This window comes from Mastomys coucha, unplaced genomic scaffold, assembly GCF_008632895.1.
Source record: "Mastomys coucha isolate ucsf_1 unplaced genomic scaffold, UCSF_Mcou_1 pScaffold2, whole genome shotgun sequence".
Taxonomy (NCBI): Eukaryota; Metazoa; Chordata; class Mammalia; order Rodentia; family Muridae; genus Mastomys; species Mastomys coucha.
Window position 1 is genome coordinate 16,235,152 of NW_022196902.1, and position 6,692 is coordinate 16,241,843.

Here is a 6,692-nt window from a genome sequence, read left to right on the forward strand (position 1 = left end):
CAGTATCCCATCTCTTCCTTTTATACTCTGTGTTTTCTCTTTCTTTTGTTTCCAGTGATGTTTTTTTTAAGGACATACACACTGTTCATCCCCTTGTCAGTTCTCACCTTCACAAAGAATGTCTGGGTCCATGTTTAGTACGTTAGTGAACTGAGGAGTCCAAATCATGTGCATGTGTTCAGTATTTGCTCCTCCTAAGTAGGAATCAATTTTATACTTAATTATTACCTTGTCTACCTTGTCAAAATAAAGTGCAGTTGTGTTTGTTACTCCTTCCCTCTTCTATGTAATGTGTTCTCTGTTGGACTTTTTTCCTATTCCCAAAGGTTGTGAAGGATCTTCTTCATGTCCACATGCCTGTTCATGCTATTTCCTACCAGTACCTACAAAGGCGGGCTCATGAGATCACTATTAAACATGAGATGTTCATTTTAATCAGGTTAACCTGATTTAACCACTTTGCAAGTCAGTACATCAAGTGGGAAGCAAAGACTCTTTAATGTTTCAACATTACATCTGATTTGAACATGACACTCGATGTCCTTCTCACAAACATGTTTACTTTAGCAACATCAGTGGACTTACTCTCCGCTCCTGCTTGCTCATCTTCCTTTCTGAGTGTAACTTGCCAGGGTGAGCCAGGGTTGCCCTCTCTTCGACAGATCCCAGTCCCTGAGTTTTCCCCAATTTTACTCATGGTCCTCTGACCTCAGTGTTTATCTCTGCATCTTTGGTTTCCTTGATCAGCCCAGTCTGTTGATACCCAAGCCCACATCAAAGTATTTTCTAGTTTCTCTAGCACTGCCCAGTTGAAATTTTTTCTTAAGCTCTGCAACTCTCTTAAAAGAAAGAGATCTTGATAAGTGTGGAGATGATGGTGGCTAATAGTTAACTGAGAAAAAAATGGAGAGCTGCAAACATCTTGCTCTGAAGGGTTCTAGATGGAGTGAGATTCCAAAGAAGAGTAGACAGTGCAGGCATGCAGGAGGCAGGGCCATGGAATCTGTACGTTTCCTTACCACTCACTGTTACCCTCTGAATTGATCTAAGTCACGTTTCCTTTACCCTCTGGATTGATCTAAGTCACGTTTCCTTTACCCTCTGGATTGATCTAAGTCACGTTTCCTTTACCCTCTGGATTGATCTGAGTCACATTTCCTATGATAGATTTATTTTTATATTAGTTAATAAACTGACTTCCAATATAAAACTGCAACCAACTGAAGTTCTTATTCTTCTGGTTCTTTTTGTATTATCTACTTAAATCTTGTTTTATGTCCTATCTTCATCCATTAAGCTGAATGTTTCGATCATATTAATAAGCTTAATGGAATTAAAGGTTTTGTATAGTATCTTATGTGATTCATGAATCAAGTTATTGTGTACTCATATAAATAAAATCAGCTGAAAACCCTTATTTTTCCACTTTAAGCCCTTTCTGTCTTACAAATTGTCATTTAAATAAATATTATGCTTTAGAATCTTTACTTCTTGATTTAAAGAATTTTTACATTTGAGGAAATATTGATATATTTTGTAGCTAATTTTACCTATTTTTTATTTGTGTGGATGGTTTATATCAGACTGTGATTTTTCTGTATATTCTCTGTGTGTTTTTTCATTTGACTATTTGCCTAAGAAATATGATCACCTCAGATACACATATTTGAAATTACATATTTATTTCTACTTCAGAATTCCTGAAACCTGAAGTATCAAAACCAAATGACTTACACTGGGAGTGATTCAGTACTATCCTTATTGTCATTGTTATTTATTATAACTCATTTATTGTTATTATTCTTGGTAAGCAAAGTGGCACAGCAAGCATAATAAAATGAAGAACTTCGGGAGCTCGTGTGTGAGGAGCCAGCCCAGGAGATCTCTTTCCACTGACATTGCGGGAAACAAGACTAGAACTATGTTCTCCTAGGGTATCTTGTGACTATACATGGCTTCAAGGAATCACATATACAGTGGAATCAGGAGAGATTATGCAGTGAGAATACTGTGCAGTACTTACTATATCCTAAGTTGTTTGATCAGATTCTAAGTAGACCCTCTGAAACTGCCTGTGCATACTTTTCATGGTCTTTGTGATACTGCCTTCATCAACGTTAGCTGCTTCCTAAATCTGTCTGGCAGAGAAGCTTCACACCTGGGGAAGAATAGAATCCAAACAGATGAGTTCACCTCTGTTTTGATCCTCACCTGCAGGTCATGAGAGGGGGACATGAAATTCAGAATTCATCATGGTTGGGGGGACCCTGGATGGTAACACTTTTCTGAACACGTTCAGGGACCCTAGCAGTTAGCTGAGACAGATATGGAGCAGCTTTGGTGTGAGCCTGATTCTAATGGCTGCAGGACCAAGGAAAGGATGTTTGGAAGCAGAAATAAACATGTTATACAGTTTGCTTAATCAAATTTACTACTGAGCATGAGGGCTATTTCTGGTTTTCTATGTGTTGAGCATCATTTAACTTTCTTGTAAGAAAAAAAATTAAAACCTCTGAGTATCTCTGTAGAACTGATTCAGTATAAAAGGAATCAGGGAAACAATCCCATGCATGCCCATGGATTCTGGTGAATATTTATAGTTGTCCATCACTTTTCTTCACATTTTAAAACATTTTTTATTTATTCACTTTACATCTCAATATCAGCCCCCCCCCCGACTTGTCCTTTGGGAAGGGAGAGATCCCCCTCTAGGTATCATCCCCACTCCAACTATAGCCCTCCACCATCCCCCTCCAGCCCCCCACCCTTGGTCTTGTGGGATGGTGGAGCATCTATTGGGTATATGTTATATGTTGAGGAGTGATATAACTGGGTCTTGAGGTAGAACTGGTCTCAAATTTCTGAGAAACCACCAAACTGATTTCCAGAGTGGTTGTGAAACTTTGCAATCCCACCAGCAATGAAATAGGGTTCCCCTTGCTCTACATCCTCACCAGCATGCACTATCCCTTGAGTTTTTGATGTTGGCCATTCTGATGGGTATAAGACAGAGTCTCAGGGTCATTTTGATTAACATTTCCCTGATGACTAAGGACATTGAGCATTTTTTTAGGTGCTTCTCAGCCATTCAAGATTCCTCTGTTGAGAATTTTCTGTTTAGCTCTGTACCCTATTATAATTGGGTTATTCTGTTTGCTGGTGTCCAACTTCTTGAGTTCTTTATGTATTTTGGATATTATCCTTCTGTCAGATGTAGAGTTGGTTAAAATCTTATCCCAATCTGTAGACTGCCATTTTGTCCTTTTGGCGGTGTCCTTTGATTTGCAGAAGCTTTTCAGTTTCATGAGGCCCTGTTTATTAATTCTTGACCTTAGTGCCTGAGCCATTGGTGTTCTGTTCAGGAAGTTGTCTCCTATACTGATGACTGCAAGGTTAGTCCCCACTTTCTGTTCTATAAGATTTACTGTGTCTAGTTTTACATTGAGGTCTTTGACCTTTGAACTTAAGTTTTGTGCAGATGATAAATATGGATCTATTTTCATTTTTCTACATGCAGACATCAAGTTAGACCATCACCATTTGTTGAAGATGCTCTTTCTGGCTGTGTCCTAGGTGGCTTTGACTGGGATAGAATTGGTGGAACAGGGATCCAAGCTGCTTAGTTCTGGGCTCCCGAAGGCTTCCACCTTCTTCACATTTTTTTACATCAATCTGTTTATCTACTTATAAAGAGTAAATTATTTAAATGTGATCAAAGAATAACAATCATGGAGCCAAGATGAAGGGTGCAAGGGTTCCTTGTATTACTCCCTGAAATTATTTTGTTTGGAAGTATTTCAGAATGAGAACTTACAGAAGCTAAATAGAGAACAAAGCAGCTAATGTTGACCTAATCCAAGACCCATGCAGTGAAGAGGGCCTCTGCCCTAGGTAGTGTCCCCACATTTGTGGATAGCAAAGCAGTTGTACAGTTTGCTTAATGGGATTCACCTCTTATAATGAAGGCTTTCTCACCAGATGCACAAGGAAGTAGGAGAACTGATTTCTGATATCTAGTTTTTCCCATTGTCACTAAGTGTGTTAGCATCCAGAAAAGAAGGGGTGGGGCAAATAATCAAGAGAAAGGCAGAACTGAAATTTCTCTATCAAGTAATAGAACTACTTCTTTAAAAAAAAAGATTTATTTCTTATAGGTAAGTATACTGTAGCTGTCTTCAGAAGCACCAGAAGAGGTGTCAGATCTTATTATGGATGTTTGTGAGCCACCATGTAGTTGCTGAGATTTGAACTCAGGACCTTCAGGAGCTTAACTGCTAAGCCGTCTCTCCAGCCAGAACTGCTTCTTGTTTGTTTTTATGGGACAGAATCTCACTATGCTGCACTGGCTGTCCTGGAACTCAGTACGTAGAATAGACTGGCCTTGAACTTACAGAGATCCTTTTGCCTCTGCCTCCAGAGTACTGGGATTAAAGACATGGACCATTATGCCTGGTAGGACAACTTTTTCAGAGCAAAAACATCTTTTTTCATGGTTGTATGGATGAATCGTGGTTAACGTATTTTTTGTTGTTGTTGTTAAGATTTTTTAACACACAGGAGACTAAGGGCAGTGTGAAAATCCAAAGTGTTTCATGGACTGGGATCTGCACAGGATCTGGCAAAGAGTGTAATGTTAAAATGATAACAGTTTTTCATTTCACTTCAACTTTTAATGTTAGGTCATTTCTAGAGGGAATGTTGTCTAGAAGTTACAGACCTTTTTAATGAGTTGAGAAAATAATTTTGTATTTTTAATGAGTTGAGAAAAGCCAAAAGTTGCAAGGTCTCTTTTAAATGTATACTGGCTGGTTTTCTGGGGTAACGACACAAGATGGAGTCATCAGAGAGGAAGGAGCTTCAGTGGAGGAAATGTCTCCATGAGATCCATCAGTAAGGACTTTTCTCAATTAGTGATTGATGGGGAAGGCTTAGCCATGGCGGGTGGTTTCAGCCCTGAGTTAGTGATCCTTGGTTCTATTAAAAAACAAACAAACAAACAAAAAACAGAATGAGAAGCCATGGGGAGAAAGCCAGTAAGCAGCACCCTCCACTGTCTCTCCATCTGCTCCTGTACCGATGTTCTTGCGCTGTTTGAATTGCTGTCCTGATTATCTTTGGTGATGAACAGTAATGTGGAAGAATAAGCTGAATAAACCCTTCCCTCCACAGCTTGCTTTTCTGTCATGGTGTTTTATGGCAGCAATAGAAACCCTGAGACTAAAAGCACTAAAGAGAAAAGAAAGAAAAGAAAAGAAGAGAAAAGTATTCCGTTTTCAAAAAGTTTGGAGACGGAGGGGGTGGGGGGAAGAGCTCTGGCTCTTTGCTGCAACGCAGCTGTAATTGAGGAACAGGCGCCATCGTGTGGCACACACGAAAAATGACTCTGTTGACCAAGCTTCACATTAGTATTCCTATTCGCTTTTAGACCTCCTGAGCTAGCTCAAAATGAATTCTCCAGTTTCAACAGCATCTCAGTACAAGAGACAGGTGCAAGAAGTTTGTTTTTGTTTTTTGATTTTTTTTTTTTGTTTTGTGTGTTTTGTTTGTTTGTTTGTTTTTCTTCAAACACTTGGAACTTTCTGGAACAATCCAGAATTACTCCAAGCTAGTGAGAATTTAGGTTCATTTTGAGTAAAAAGTGAGCACAGTGCCCTCTTGTGGTTGATATGTTACTTTGCAGAGAGGATGATAAATTTGTGGAATCCCAACTTTAGTAAGGGAAGACTTGATTAAAGGGTTGTAGGCTATAGAGAGGAAGAAGCAAGAGTCTCTAGTGTGCTATTGAGAAATAGGGAGATAATGTACTGTACATCTTTAAAACATAAGAAAGTATTTGAGAAGCTTTACTACAAATTAGAATGCAGTATGACCATCTGCCTCAAGGTCTGTCTGTCTGTCATCTATCTATCTGTCTATCTATCTATCTATCTATCTATCTATCTATCTATCTATCTATCTATCAGCTATCTGCTTATCAATCTATATATCATCTACATATCATCTCTTTTTCTCTCAGCTATCACTATCATCTATGTATCATCTATTTATAATCTATCATCTATATGTTTATCTATCTATATCTACCTATCTATCTGTCTATCTATCTTTCTATCTATCCCATCAATCTGGCAAAGTAGACAAGACTGACCTTGATCCTCTGTGTCCAACCAACCCCTCAGTGACATGATTATAGGATATCACACTATGCATGCTTTAACTGAAAGTTTATACTTCCTGTTATTCTGTAATAAGACAAATGAAAATTTTCATCTATACACATTTTAAAAGAAATTTTGTGCAAATATGTAGTGGCTAGTTTTATGACACTTGACACAAGCTAAAATTATCTGAGAGGAGGGAACCTCGATTAAGAAAAATGCCTCCATAAATTTGGGCTGCAGGCAAGATTGTGGGTCATTATCTTAAGTAGTAATTTATGGGGGATAATTCAATCCACTGTGAGTGTTGTCCCCTCTGGGAGAGTGGTCCTGGGTTCTATAAGAAAGCAGACTGAGGAAGCCATGGGGAGCAAGGCAATAAGCAGCACCCCTCCATGGCCTCTGCATCAGCTCCTGCCTCAGCCCTTGTCTCCTGGTCCCTGCCCTGTTTGAATTCCTATCCTCGCTTCTTCCAGTGATGAACTATGATCTGAAATTGTAAGCCAATTCAACCTTTTTTCCCTCCAACTTGCT